The 13,577-nt window shown below is 42.4% G+C and overlaps 1 protein-coding gene across 1 annotated transcript in view; it reads right to left on the bottom strand.

Moving 5' to 3' along the window:
* Window positions 1-13,577, bottom strand: part of ELF1 (E74 like ETS transcription factor 1) — a 303,862-nt gene that overhangs the window by 239,047 nt on the left and 51,238 nt on the right. Inside the window, exon 2 of the mRNA XM_030200555.1 lies at window positions 6,172-6,356. The gene's annotated coding sequence lies outside the window, so the exon portion shown is untranslated. The remainder of the gene's footprint in view (window positions 1-6,171; window positions 6,357-13,577) is intronic.

Raw genomic sequence — 13,577 nt, 5'->3', positions numbered from 1 at the left:
ATGAATTGTTTCGGAAAGCTCTGAAAACATATTTGTTTGAAAAGACCCCAGACACACATGGCCAGGCAATAAGAGAACTCTTCCCACATGGCCATGCGGTAGGGAACCCTTACCTCCACCCACTGAGGTGGCGAAAAGGGCTAACGCACTAACCCTGCAGTAACCGGGCAGCACATGGCGATTGCTGATTACTGCTGGGTTACTGTCGCGCAAGCCATTTCCGGGGGTTTTCTTCCCCCCCCCCCCCCAAAAAAAAAAAAAAAAAATATCATGTGCTCGGGGTGGTAGTCCCGGAATAACAAGCGGTAAGCCCATGTTGGGCTTACCGCCGCTCATTAAAAGGGACCCCTAGTCTCTTGATCACTGTAATCTGCATCAAACTTAATAGATATTGTGGAATACAAGAATTAAATAGATAGATAAGGGGTGAGACTTGGCAGAGTTTGAGCAAGCACATACAAATGTTCAAGGGCCTGTCCCCACAATGACAGCAGCTTTCAAGTGCTGCTCTGCCACTGTTTCATCCCCTCCCCCCTCAATTTCTGCTACCCTAGGCTGAAGCCTAGGCCAGCCAGAACTGAAAAACTTGTCACCAGTGAAGATACATCAGCTAGTAGTGGGTCACTCAGTATACCTACTGGAGTTGAAAGATTCAGCATTTGAACCTCGGCACTAACAGTGCATTATGAATATATTTGTGAAATTCTCCTACTCTACTCTGCCTTGGAAAGTGCAAACAGAAACAATGGCGTAGGACACACTGACACCTGCATATCCTTACTGTCCTATTGCAAGACAATTTAAAGGCATCAGGATGACCCCAGGGAGGTTGTCAGGGAGCAGCCACATACATATATACACACACAGACATACATATATACTACTACTACTTATTTCTATAGCGCTACAAGGCATATGCAGCGCTGTACATCATACACAAACAGAAGACTGAAGAAAATGTTATTTCCAATTCCCTTGCCAACCTCCTTTGCAGCAAGGTGGCCATTAACAATACCGAGTTAAAGAGTAAATACAGGTGTGTCAAACTGCAATCCTGGAGGGCAGCAAACCAGGTTTTCAGGATATCCTTAAATCCAGGGGTGCTCAATCCAGCCCTTGGGATACACCAAGCCAGTCTGGTTTTCAAGATATCCACAATGACTATGCATGAGATAAATCTGTATAGCAAATTTATGTCACGCATATTTCATTGTGGATAACTTGAAAACCAGACTGGCTTGGTGTATCCCAAGCACCAGGTTGAGAACCACTGCCCCAGTGGCGTAGCCAGACACCCAATTCTGGGTGGGCCTGGGCCCAAGATGGGTGGGCAGAAGAACCCCACCCCATCCCATAGATGATTTGGTCTCACCTCTCGCCTGCATGCCATATGGTCTCTCAAATATCCCTCCTCTCCTGCACACCTTTTAAATTTCAGATTTTCAGTGAGGATCAACTAATACACACTACTCATGTAGGCCCCACATCCTTCCCACTGATGTAGCTTCCTGTTTCCGCATAGGCAGGAATACATCAGAGGGAAGGCTGTGGGGCCGGTGTAAACAGTATGTATCAGTCACTGCTTCCTGCAGGCGAAGATCTGCTATTTATAAGGTACGCAGGAGGGACGGCTGTTGGGAGTTTTCAGCTTGGGAATCTCTGCCGGCCACATCATAGGTGTGCTGCTATTGGTGGGCCTGAGCTCAAAGTGGGTGGGCCTGGGCCCACCCAAGCCCACCCTTGGCTACGCCACTGCACTGCCCTAATCAATATGCATAACAAACATTTGCACACACTGCCTGCATTGTATGCAAATCTCTCTCATGCATATTTCTTACAAATACCTCTACTGAGTATCTCAATTTCAATCTAGTCACATAAACTTTCTCCAAATGACTGCTCCAATGTTAACAAGATGCTTTATTAAACATTTATTTTTAAAAATAATTCTCATCGTTGATTCTCTACTTCACATTCACATCATTCACAATACAATCTCCTTGCTGTAACGTATTTCCTGCAACACTAGTGTTCTATATCTCTCTGATAACCTCTATAGTTTTCCATATATGCTCTTCATATTTTCTTTTAAATCCAATCACATGCTATATCTATGTATTATGAGCAGTAGAGATATAGAATGTGATTGGATTTAAAAGAAAATATTAAGAGCATATATGGAAAACTATAGAGGTTATCAGAGAGATATAGAACACTAGTGTTTGCAGGAAATAAGTTACAGCAAGGAGATTGTATTGTGAATGATGTGAATGTGAAATGTGCATGGTTAACATTATGAAAAAAGAATCAAAGATGAGGTAATTGTTTTTAAAACTAAATGTTTAATAAAGGATTTTGTTATTAAAATTAGAGCAGTCATTTGGTAAAAATGCATATTCATTAGAGATATCCCGAAAACAAGACTGGTCTGTGGTCCTCCGGGACTGTAGTTTGACACTCCTGTGCTAAAGTATGGTCTAGTAATTACATTTTTGCTATAACAAACCCACTTATCTCATTTTCATAAAAATCAATAATTACAAACACCTTACAGATTATGTCCACTGTACTACTACTACTTGACATTTCTAAAGCGCTACTAGGGTTACACAGCGCTGTACAATTTAACATAGAAGGACAGTCCCTGCTCAAAGGAGCTTACAATCTAAAGGACAAATGTACAGTCAGTCAATTAGGGGCAGTCTAGATTTCCTGAAAGGTATAAAGGTTAGGTGCCGAAAGCAACATTGAAGAGGTGGGCTTTGAGCAAGGATTTGAAGGGAGGGGGCTTGGCGTAAGGGCTCAGGAAGTTTATTCCAAGCATAGGGTGAGGCGAGGCAGAATGACCGGAGCCTGGAGTTGGCGGTGGTGGAGAAGGGTACTGAAAGGAGGGATTTGTCCTGTGAGCGGAGGTTTCGGGCGGGAATGTCAGGGGAGATGAGGGTAGAGAGGTAATGAGGGGCTGCAGACTGAGTGCATTTGTAGGTAAGAAGGAGAAGCTTGAACTGTATGCGGTATCTGATTGGAAGCCAGTGAAGTGACCTGAGAAGAGGGGTGATATGAGTATATCGGTTCAGGCGGAATATGAGACGTGCAGCAGAGTTCTGAACAGATTGAAGTGGGAGGCCAGTAAGGAGTAGGTTGCAGTAGTCAAGGCGAGAGGTAATGAGAGCGTGGACGAGAGTACGGGTGGTGTTCTCAGAGAGGAAAGGGCGAATTTTGCTGGTGTTAAAGAGAAAGAAGCGACAGGTCTTGGCTATCTGCTGGATATGCGCAGAGAAGGAGAGGGAGGAGTCGAAGATGACTCCGAGGTTGCGGGCAGATGAAACGGGGAGGATGAGGGTGCCATCAACTGAGATAGAGAGTGGAGGAAGAGGAGAAGTAAAAAAAGAATGAAGTAAAAAAAGAAAAATCTATTTAAAACACAATTTTTTTTTCATTAAGGAGACTGCATACAAATAGAACTCCCATACATTACGATGGTAGCCTCTCCTTACACATCTGCTTATGCCCCCAGTGGTTTAACTGACAGGAAGCAGAAAACGTGCAGTGTTAAGTGGTAAGTTTTTCTGGGCTTGAAATCTGCCTCTTAGTTTTTATGTGCCATAAATAATACATTGTGCCGGAACCTTTTCTCCTACTTCTCTCATGATCTGCTCTCACAACTTTCCTTTACCCTTAGCCTCCCTATCAGTCAGTCTCTTTGTCCTAGGATGTAGGACAGCATTAAAATTATTACACCAAGCCCTAAAGCACCAATATTATTGAGAAACTTATAGAGATCCATACTCAGGAACTACGTGCTACCAGAATCTTTCACCTCAGTCACACATGCAGAATACTGACACTCATCTAATAATATATTAGGCTTGCTTTTCTGAAATAGGTTATGAACACTTAAGCCTGTTTATAGCTAATTTTACATGCTGTTTTAGATTCATTTGTAATGTCCAATTTGTATTTTATATTTCTTGTCTTTTCATGATATTTTATTCTTTAATTTTTTTTAGGGCTGAGCTTTGATTCAAACTTGTAATCGCGATGACTCGCACAATTAAAGGTACAGTGGTGGAAATAAGTATTTGATCCCTTGCTGATTTTGTAAGTTTGCCCACTGACAAAGACATGAGCAGCCCATAATTGAAGGGTAGGTTATTGGTAACAGTGAGAGATAGCACATCACAAATTAAATCCGGAAAATCACATTGTGGAAAGTATATGAATTTATTTGCATTCTGCAGAGGGAAATAAGTATTTAATCCCTCTGGCAAACAAGACCTAATACTTGGTGGCAAAACCCTTGTTGGCAAGCACAGCGGTCAGACGTCTTCTGTAGTTGATGATGAGGTTTGCACACATGTCAGGAGGAATTTTGGTCCACTCCTCTTTGCAGATCATCTCTAAATCATTAAGAGTTCTGGGCTGTCGCTTGGCAACTCGCAGCTTCAGCTCCCTCCATAAGTTTTCAATGGGATTAAGGTCTGGTGACTGGCTAGGCCACTCCATGACCCTAATGTGCTTCTTCCTGAGCCACTCCTTTGTTGCCTTGGCTGTATGTTTTGGGTCATTGTCGTGCTGGAAGACCCAGCCACGACCCATTTTTAAGGCCCTGGCGGAAGGAAGGAGGTTGTCACTCAGAATTGTACGGTACATGGCCCCATCCATTCTCCCATTGATGCGGTGAAGTAGTCCTGTGCCCTTAGCAGAGAAACACCCCCAAAACATAACATTTCCACCTCCATGCTTGACAGTGGGGACGGTGTTCTTTGGGTCATAGGCAGCATTTCTCTTCCTCCAAACACGGCGAGTTGAGTTCATGCCAAAGAGCTCAATTTTTGTCTCATCTGACCACAGCACCTTCTCCCAATCACTCTCGGCATCATCCAGGTGTTCACTGGCAAACTTCAGACGGGCCGTCACATGTGCCTTCCGGAGCAGGGGGACCTTGCGGGCACTGCAGGATTGCAATCCGTTATGTCGTAATGTGTTACCAATGGTTTTCGTGGTGACAGTGGTCCCAGCTGCCTTGAGATCATTGACAAGTTCCCCCCTTGTAGTTGTAGGCTGATTTCTAACCTTCCTCATGATCAAGGATACCCCACGAGGTGAGATTTTGCGTGGAGCCCCAGATCTTTGTCGATTGACAGTCATTTTGTACTTCTTCCATTTTCTTACTATGGCACCAACAGTTGTCTCCTTCTCGCCCATCGTCTTACTGATGGTTTTGTAGCCCATTCCAGCCTTGTGCAGGTGTATGATCTTGTCCCTGACATCCTTAGACAGCTCCTTGCTCTTGGCCATTTTGTAGAGGTTAGAGTCTGACTGATTCACTGAGTCTGTGGACAGGTGTCTTTCATACAGGTGACCATTGCCGACAGCTGTCTGTCATGCAGGTAACGAGTTGTTTTGGAGCATCTACCTGGTCTGTAGGGGCCAGATCTCTTACTGGTTGGTGGGGGATCAAATACTTATTTCCCTCTGCAGAATGCAAATAAATTCATATACTTTCCACAATGTGATTTTCCGGATTTAATTTGTGATGTGCTATCTCTCACTGTTACCAATAACCTACCCTTCAATTATGGGCTGCTCATGTCTTTGTCAGTGGGCAAACTTACAAAATCAGCAAGGGATCAAATACTTATTTCCACCACTGTATGTTATTTCATTTTTTCCCTACTGCAGCTCCTTGTGACCCTGGGTAATGGGGGGTTGGGGGCCTATTTTACTAAACCATGCTAGCGATTCCCGCATAGCAAATGCAACACAGCCCATTCAAACTGAATGGGCTGCGGCATATTTGCCACGCCGGGAATTGCTAGCACGGTTTAGTAAAGAGGCCCTAAGTGACTTGCCCAGAATCACAAGGACCTGCAATGGAGGAAAAAATACTAAACAACATACCTTTTAATCATGATTCAAATTTTAATTGAAATGCAGCCGTAAAAAAAAATATCAGGGCCCACAAATTAGAAATAAACATGCAGACAAAAATTGAAATGGAAACCCCCTAAAAAGGGCAAACTGCTCAAGCAATGCAGTACTAGTAAAAGAGAAACAGAAATGCATTTCCTTCTATATACTACAAAATACAAAAAAAAGATACATTTTTCTAAAGCTGACACTTTCCAGCGCCTACAAAATTTTTAATAATTATTTTTTGTTTTCTACCTTAGTTGTCTTGACATTTTATTTTTCTAACCAGGCTGGTTCCAGTCTCTTTTTCACTTTCCTTGTGCGATTCTTCTCCTAAATGTTTTTTCAGCATTTCCTTTCCATCTTTTCCCTCTTCTCCTGTCTTCTTCCCTTCCTTCTCTTTATCTTGGATAAAGTAGTGTAGTTGCTGTGCTAGTCCACTTTAAAAGGTAATAAAAAGAAACAAAACAAAGAAAATAAGCTAATACCATTTTTATTGGACTTCATGCAGCCAGAATCTTCTTTCTCAAGACAGCAATGAGCAAAAGACGACAACTGTGGTGAGCTGCAGCAGCTTGCTCCCCCATCTCCCTCCATTGGCAGCAGGTGAAGAATTAATGAAAACATCATCTCCTGCTGCCACAGGACCAGTCTGACACTAAAAACTGTGAAGTTTTGTAGCTCTTATTCCAAGACCTATCCAATGGCAGCAGGAGATATCTTATTTATGCTTCACCTGCTGCAGGCTGCTGCACAGCCTCATAATGTGGCACATGAGAGAATATGGCAATAAGCAGGCAATCCCTACTAAACGTCTCATCTTCCTCACCTGGAGTGTAGGAGCCTCCCCCCACTGTCATTAACAAATCGGTTAATGAATTTATCCACTAATTCAAGAGAAATACATTATATAAATATGAGCTGATGACTTGTTCCCATGTTCATCTAGTTGCACCTTTGCTACTGTACCCAAAAGAAAATGAAAGTACAATGATTCAGAGGCATAGCAAAGCTCCTTTTCTCCCCCTCACAGCTACGCAGAAATTTGTTTCAAATTTAGCCTACATTTAAAAGCACTTACAGTGATTGAAATGTCAGATTTCATTATTTTCAAATAGCTCCAGTGTGCAAAAAATGATAGGGAAGTTAAAGAAACAAGTTTGACCAATGCTTAGCACCGTTTACTTCAAAATTAACAAAAAATGCTAGCCAGCACTATGAGGCACATCGGAGCAGTAACCAATAGGGTTTTTCACACCTTACCTTGACCTTGGGGCCCTGTAGCTAGCTGAGTTTTTAAGGTTGTTGACAGTGATTATATAGTACCTAGTAAAATCTCTCACATCATTTTTCACCTTCTGCTATGTAAAAAAAAAAAAAAATTCGAAATGCATTAAAAGGTGAAATTTTATGGTACCTGCTCATTTCCTTTTCATGTGTCCAGACTAGTCCAGAGTGGATTATGCCTCCGACCAGCAGATAGATGTAGAGAAAACCGAGGTTTCAGTGGTATCATAACCTACACAAAGGAGTGGTGCAGCTAAGGAACCAGCCAGTATATCATTGCCAATGCGGGTCTGAAACACTTGAATAAGAGATATTAACTTTGGGGCTCCAAACCATAGGTCAACAGTCCGGTTTGTCTCATGGCAACAAATGAATGGCTTCATCATACTCCAATATCCAGCAGAAACACTATGCATCCAAATACACTAGCCAGCAACAAGCATATTCATCTGGAAGCCACCACATGTCCACCATCAGAGAGCCACATTTTAGCGACCATGTAAGCGTGCCTAACCAACTGTATGCAGTGAACATTATGAAGCGAGAGCAAGCAATCATCTAGACACCATAGAGGAAGTACACTCATTCAAAATCATAGCAGAAATGCAAGCATCCTGCCAGCAATCATTCATGATTTTGGACCCACGGCACAAATTCATCAACACAGCATAGGATAGCAGTACATCATAAACCCAGTATCAAGAGAAAACAGAATATTCATTCATCCGAGCACAACAAACTGGAATAATCCCAAGTACCAGCCTCCTGGGGCATTATCCATGGCATCAGGTATAGATTTAGATGCTGGTCTCAGATTATGGGCCTAAGGAGGATATCAACACAAGTAGCCAGGCAACCAGGTTTCCTTATAAATCAATGGTCTTCCGTGACAGGAAATGCTCCCTTTCAGAGATGTCTCCAGAAGAAGCACATGAGAGTACACAGAGAGAAAATCCCTAGACAGCTTCCTTATCATCCTGCTAGACCTAGATGATTGGGATGTAACAAAGCTTTAAAAGAACCCCAACAGGTGAAGACCAGACCTTGAATCGAGCAAAGCTCAAGAGATTCAGATTTTTAACTGATGTCTCATCTAGAAGCAATGGAACATGGGAGTCTCAACATCTAATCTAATAAAACATATTGCCCAGAGGGCAATTCCCCCAATACCTGAGAGCCTCAAAGAATGAAGCAAGTGAGCCAGGTCAACAGAAGGAGAACCAGCTGCCACCTTTCAAGGGCTGACCTAAGCCAGGAAGGCAACCCAACTGGCAATGTCATGCTGTCCAATCAAAACATCTACAACGGGGAAGGAGGAGCTGGAGAAAAAAATGCTATGACTGAATCCAGTGCTTACAGGACTCATATTATGAACAAGGGCAACCCCCTTCACTCCTCCAAAACAAGACAAGAGGAACTAGGCAATCAAGTCTCTATAAAACAAGGCAAGCCACACCTCACTTTGGCTCGGATGCAAGAGGGCCAGGGAGGATAGATGAAGAGAGAGACAAGAGGACTACCGAAGCTTCCCTACACTTCCATTCCCGCTCCAAGAAGGAGGAACCACACTTGGCATTGAGACTACTATACTAAGAAGGCCAATACCCATAAAGACCAGGGGAAATGCTTCTGAAGTGCATCCATGCTCCTAAAGGAAGACCCTGAGAAGTCTTAAGGGGAGGGAGGGGGTTACTGGGCAAGGGGGTGGGGGGAAAAAAAAAAAAAAAAAAAAAAAAAAAAGATATCAGAAAATGCCAGGAGACAAAAAAAAAAAAAAAAAAAGACCAGTGTGCTCATCTACACTGACAAGGAGGCATATTTTCAAAGAACTTAGCCTTCCAAAGTTCCATAGAAACCTATGGAACTTTGGAAGGCTAAGTGCTTTGAAAATATGCCTCAAAGGCTACACAGAGCCCCTGCTACCTACTGTCTACCCCAGGCCAAAGCCTACCAGGCAAGAGACAGGGCTTCTGGCCAGTCATGCTGGTCACAGCCCCATAGGATCACTGGCAGCCATTGCCTCACCCAGATAACGCCTGTAGGTCAAAGCTGAAGGCACCAGGAGGAAGATTCCTTGCTCAGTCAGGGTAAAGGTCCATAGATCAATCCCCAAGAGCTCCAGAGGCCAAAGGACTCATGTTGATTGCATGAGTCTTCATACTCCTTGAATCAATACTTGATGGACGCTCCTTTTGCAGCAATAATGGCCATGAGTCATTTAGGATAAATGTCTACCCACTTTGATAAGCAGGATGGTGTAGTTTTTGACCATTCTTCTTGGCAAAATATCTCAAGCTCTTTCAAATTGGCTGAGGATCACCTATGGACTGCAGTCTTCAAGTTCTGACACAGATTTAAATATCTACAGAATTCAAGCCTGGGCTTTGACTAGCTAACTCGAGAACATTCATTTTCTTCTTGCCAAGTCACTCAGTTGTTGCTTTTGTATTGTGCTTAAAATCACTGCCCTGCTGAATGGTCAATCTTCCTCCCTAGTGCCAAATCAACAGACTGAACAAGGTTTCCTCCAGGATCTGCCTGTGATTTTCACCAGAAGAGAAACAGGAGAACAAAAACATTACACAGAAAACAGAAACAGCAAAAGTGGAGATGGCCAGTCACACTCTGGTTAATAATTTATTGATGACCCGACACTGCTATGCTTCAGCACATGCCTGTATCAGGGGTCATTGATTTTCAATGTGAATAAATAAACTTAATATATTTTTACAGTCAGATGATTCAACAAAGATTCTGCTACACTTTTCAATATGGTGTTGAAACAAAGATGACACAAGCTTATAAGAAGCTTTCTGTTTCAACACCATTTTGAAAGGTGTAGCAGTAACTTGACAGAATGGTTTGGCAGTACAAGAAACTCTGATGGATCCTAGTTAAAAACTGTAGAAAAGGAAAACAGATTAAAGCTAACAGAAAACGTGGAAAAGATAAGCCCAGGTGGCCTGTAGACTATAAAAGCATGTTTCTGCTTGAGAAATGTTTTTTGATGACGAATTCAGTGAAATGTTTTAGGTTTCACTCTAACCACTAAAAGAAAAACAACACTAGAACTTGCCCGCTGTTTACTTCTCATCTCAGTAACCCTTCAGCTAACTGCCATTGTTCCTAGCTGTGCTGGATAACTCTGCCTGTTTCACACAGCAGCACCCCCAGACTGAAAAGCTGGCATGGACTCAGAGCATCCCATCGGAGGGTATTCACTTACTGGCATGGACACAGAGCATTGTAACGAACAAACATGCCACTGTGTGTAACAGAGGGCGTACTGGATACAGTGGAAGAGGTTTCTTTGTTTGGTGTGTAGCAGCATTATTAATGGGATCTGTTTTAGATGGTATGGGATTTTAGCTGGTATTTGAGGAGTATCTGTAATTGGTTTGAGGTGCAGATGTGCACGTTTATACATGACTACTACTACTACTTAACATTTCTAAAGTGCTACTAGGGTTACGCAGCGCTGTACAATTTGACAAGGAGGGACAGTCCCTGCTCAAGGAGCTTACAATCTAAGAGACAAGTGAACAGTCAGTCAGAAAGGGGCAGTCAAATTGGGGCAGTCTGGATTTACTGAACGGTAAGAGTTAGGTGCCGAACGCAGCATTGAAGAGGTGGGCTTTAAGCAAAGACTTGAAGATGGGTAGGGAGGGGGCTTGGCGTAAGGGCTCAGGAAGGTTGTTCCAAGCATAGGGTGAGGCGAGGCAGAATGAGCGGAACCTGGAGTTGGCGGTGGTGGAGAAGGGTACTGAGGAGGGATTTGTCCTGTGAACGGAGGTTTCAGGTGGGAACGTAAGGGGAGATGAGGGTTGAAAGGTATTGAGGGGCGGCAGACTGAGTGCATTTGTAGGTAAGAAGGAGAAGCTTGAATTGAATGCGGTATCTGATTGGAAGCCACTGAAGTGACCTGAGGAGAGGGGTGATATGAGTATATCGGTTCTGGCGGAATATAAGACGTGCAGCAGAGTTCTGAACAGATTGAAGGGGGGATAGATGGCTAAGTGGGAGGCCAGTGAGAAGTAAGTTGCAGTAGTCAAGGCGAGAGGTAATGAGAGCGTGGACGAGAGTTCGAGTGGTGTGATCAGAGAGGAAAAGGCGAATTTTGCTGATGTTAAAGAGGAAGAAGGACAGGTCTTGGCTATCTGCTGGATATGCGCAGAGAAGGAGAGGGAGGAATCAAAGATGACTCCGAGGTTGCGGGCAGATGAGACGGGGAGGATAAGGGTGTTATCAACTGAGATAGAAAGTGGAGGAAGAGGAGAAGTGGGTTTTGGTGGAAAGACGATGAGCTCGGTCTTGGACATGTTCAATTTCAGGTGGCAGTTGGACATCCAGGACCTTGACTGTGAATTGGCATTTTATGATGGGTCTCTCTTTTATATCGGAATGATTTTATTGTCTTTTTTTGGATGTGTGTATAATTCCAGTTTGGAAGACCATTTTGTTACAATCTTGTTTAAGGTTCAAAAGTTGTATATTAAGATAGCCAATAAAGTAAACTAGGGCCAAGCAACAATATAGAGAACTTATTGTTTTACACTGCACTTCCACCACTATTCATGTTGAACAGTAGTTTTTTAGAAATTGAATTGAAAGTATATTACACTTACCCCTGGATTCTGTAAAGGTTGCCCAAATTTGGGCACAGATTTGTGATCCATATGCAAACTGAGTCAATAACCAATTATAGATGATAATTGGCACTAATTTGGACTTAAGCATGGATCTGCCTATGCGCTATTCTATAATGCTTCATGCCCAAAGCATCTTGCATGCAACCCAAAAGAGGACGCAGCAATGGGAGGGTCAGGGGCACTCTAAACATTTCAGCACAGTATAGAGAATACTGGGGTATTTACATCAGGTTTCAGCAGGTATAAATCCTCACTAGGCGCTATTCTATAAATTTTTTAGTGAAGATTTTTCCAGGGGCCCTCCTCCTGAAGCAAGTCACGAAACAAGGGAGCCCTTGTCGGGGTCAGGATTTGTGTTGAGGTTGCCCTTTGCTAAATGAAGCGGTTGGAAGAGAATTTAAAGGATTATATGAGAATATACATCAGATAAGTTTTTGCGGGGCATGCCCTATTCATACTAAGGAACTATGTTTGTGGATACGTCATTACAAGATTAAGTAAAGAGGACATTCCTACGTTTATAGGTATTTTTTATTCATAGAGTGGGATAGCTTTTTTCAGAGGTGGCTTTTTCTCCTCATTGGTTTTGGAGAGTTGTTTTCCACCACTGTTTTTGCATTAAACTATAATGGGCTGATGAGAGAAGCCTTACTGGGGTTGTGAAAGCTATTTCAGGTTATTACTTGAAACCAACCCTGGGCAGTTGAGGCTCTTTTGTTTAAATTTATTCTATAACAGGTTGTGTCCTCTTTCTTAATTTTCTTTGGCAATGAGATTTTGGTAAGATTGCCTAACTTCGAGCACCATTTACTGAACCTGGCCCTTACTAAGCATTTCTGATTGGCACCTTTTAAAACTATGATTAGACCTGCCAGAAGGGGTTTGATATTTTGTGTGTAAATCGTGGTTGTAGGAAGATAATCTATTGTTGTTTCCTGAAATTGTGTTCCATATAATAGTTATATCTTCAGGAATTTTGAATTGGAAGAAAGTGTGGAAGAACGTTTGTGGTTTTTACAAACATTGTATCTTGCGAGAAAGTGTTGGTTGTGCAATGTTTAGGATGTGAAATTCTATGCTAGTGCTTGTTGGGTGTAGCTTTTTATGTAGTTTATAGACCTGCCAGATTTATCAATGCTATGCAAGATCTTAAGAAGGGGTAAACCCATGATAACAAAGTAGAGCTGACGCTGGGATAGACTGTAGGGGATAGCCCTTGACACAGCTCGATATAGAGCGAAACATGCATGCCGGGCAGCTGAACCCTTTGGTCTGATCATTAAAGATAAGTAATTAAATTTGATAAAAATATAAAAGAGTTTGAAACTGAATTGTAAAGAAATTGGCTAAACCAATGAAGAAGTGGGCGCTAGTTACATTGCCAAATCTAAGTTTTTGGTAATGAGCGCCGCTGAGGTTGCCTTTGAAAAACAAGAGAATATGAGAATGTTTAAGATACTGTTTTTATATTTGAGCAGTAGAAAACTCTAAAATAATGTGAAGAGCTTTGTTTCAATAGCATTAATTACCGGATCCAACTTTGTATGAGATACTGGCTAGATTTATCAATGAGCCAGCTGCTTTCATTAGTGAAGGTTTTTTCTAGTTTTACAGCTGCCTTTTTACAAAGTTTTAATTACTGGTTATTTAAATCTACATTTGAAAGCTTCTGGTAATGATGCGAAGGATTTTTTTAATGCTACGCATGTAATTGAAATATTTGGA

This window comes from Microcaecilia unicolor, chromosome 4 (genome assembly GCF_901765095.1).
Source record: "Microcaecilia unicolor chromosome 4, aMicUni1.1, whole genome shotgun sequence".
Taxonomy (NCBI): Eukaryota; Metazoa; Chordata; class Amphibia; order Gymnophiona; family Siphonopidae; genus Microcaecilia; species Microcaecilia unicolor.
This window is presented reverse-complemented; position numbering and strand designations above follow the sequence as displayed.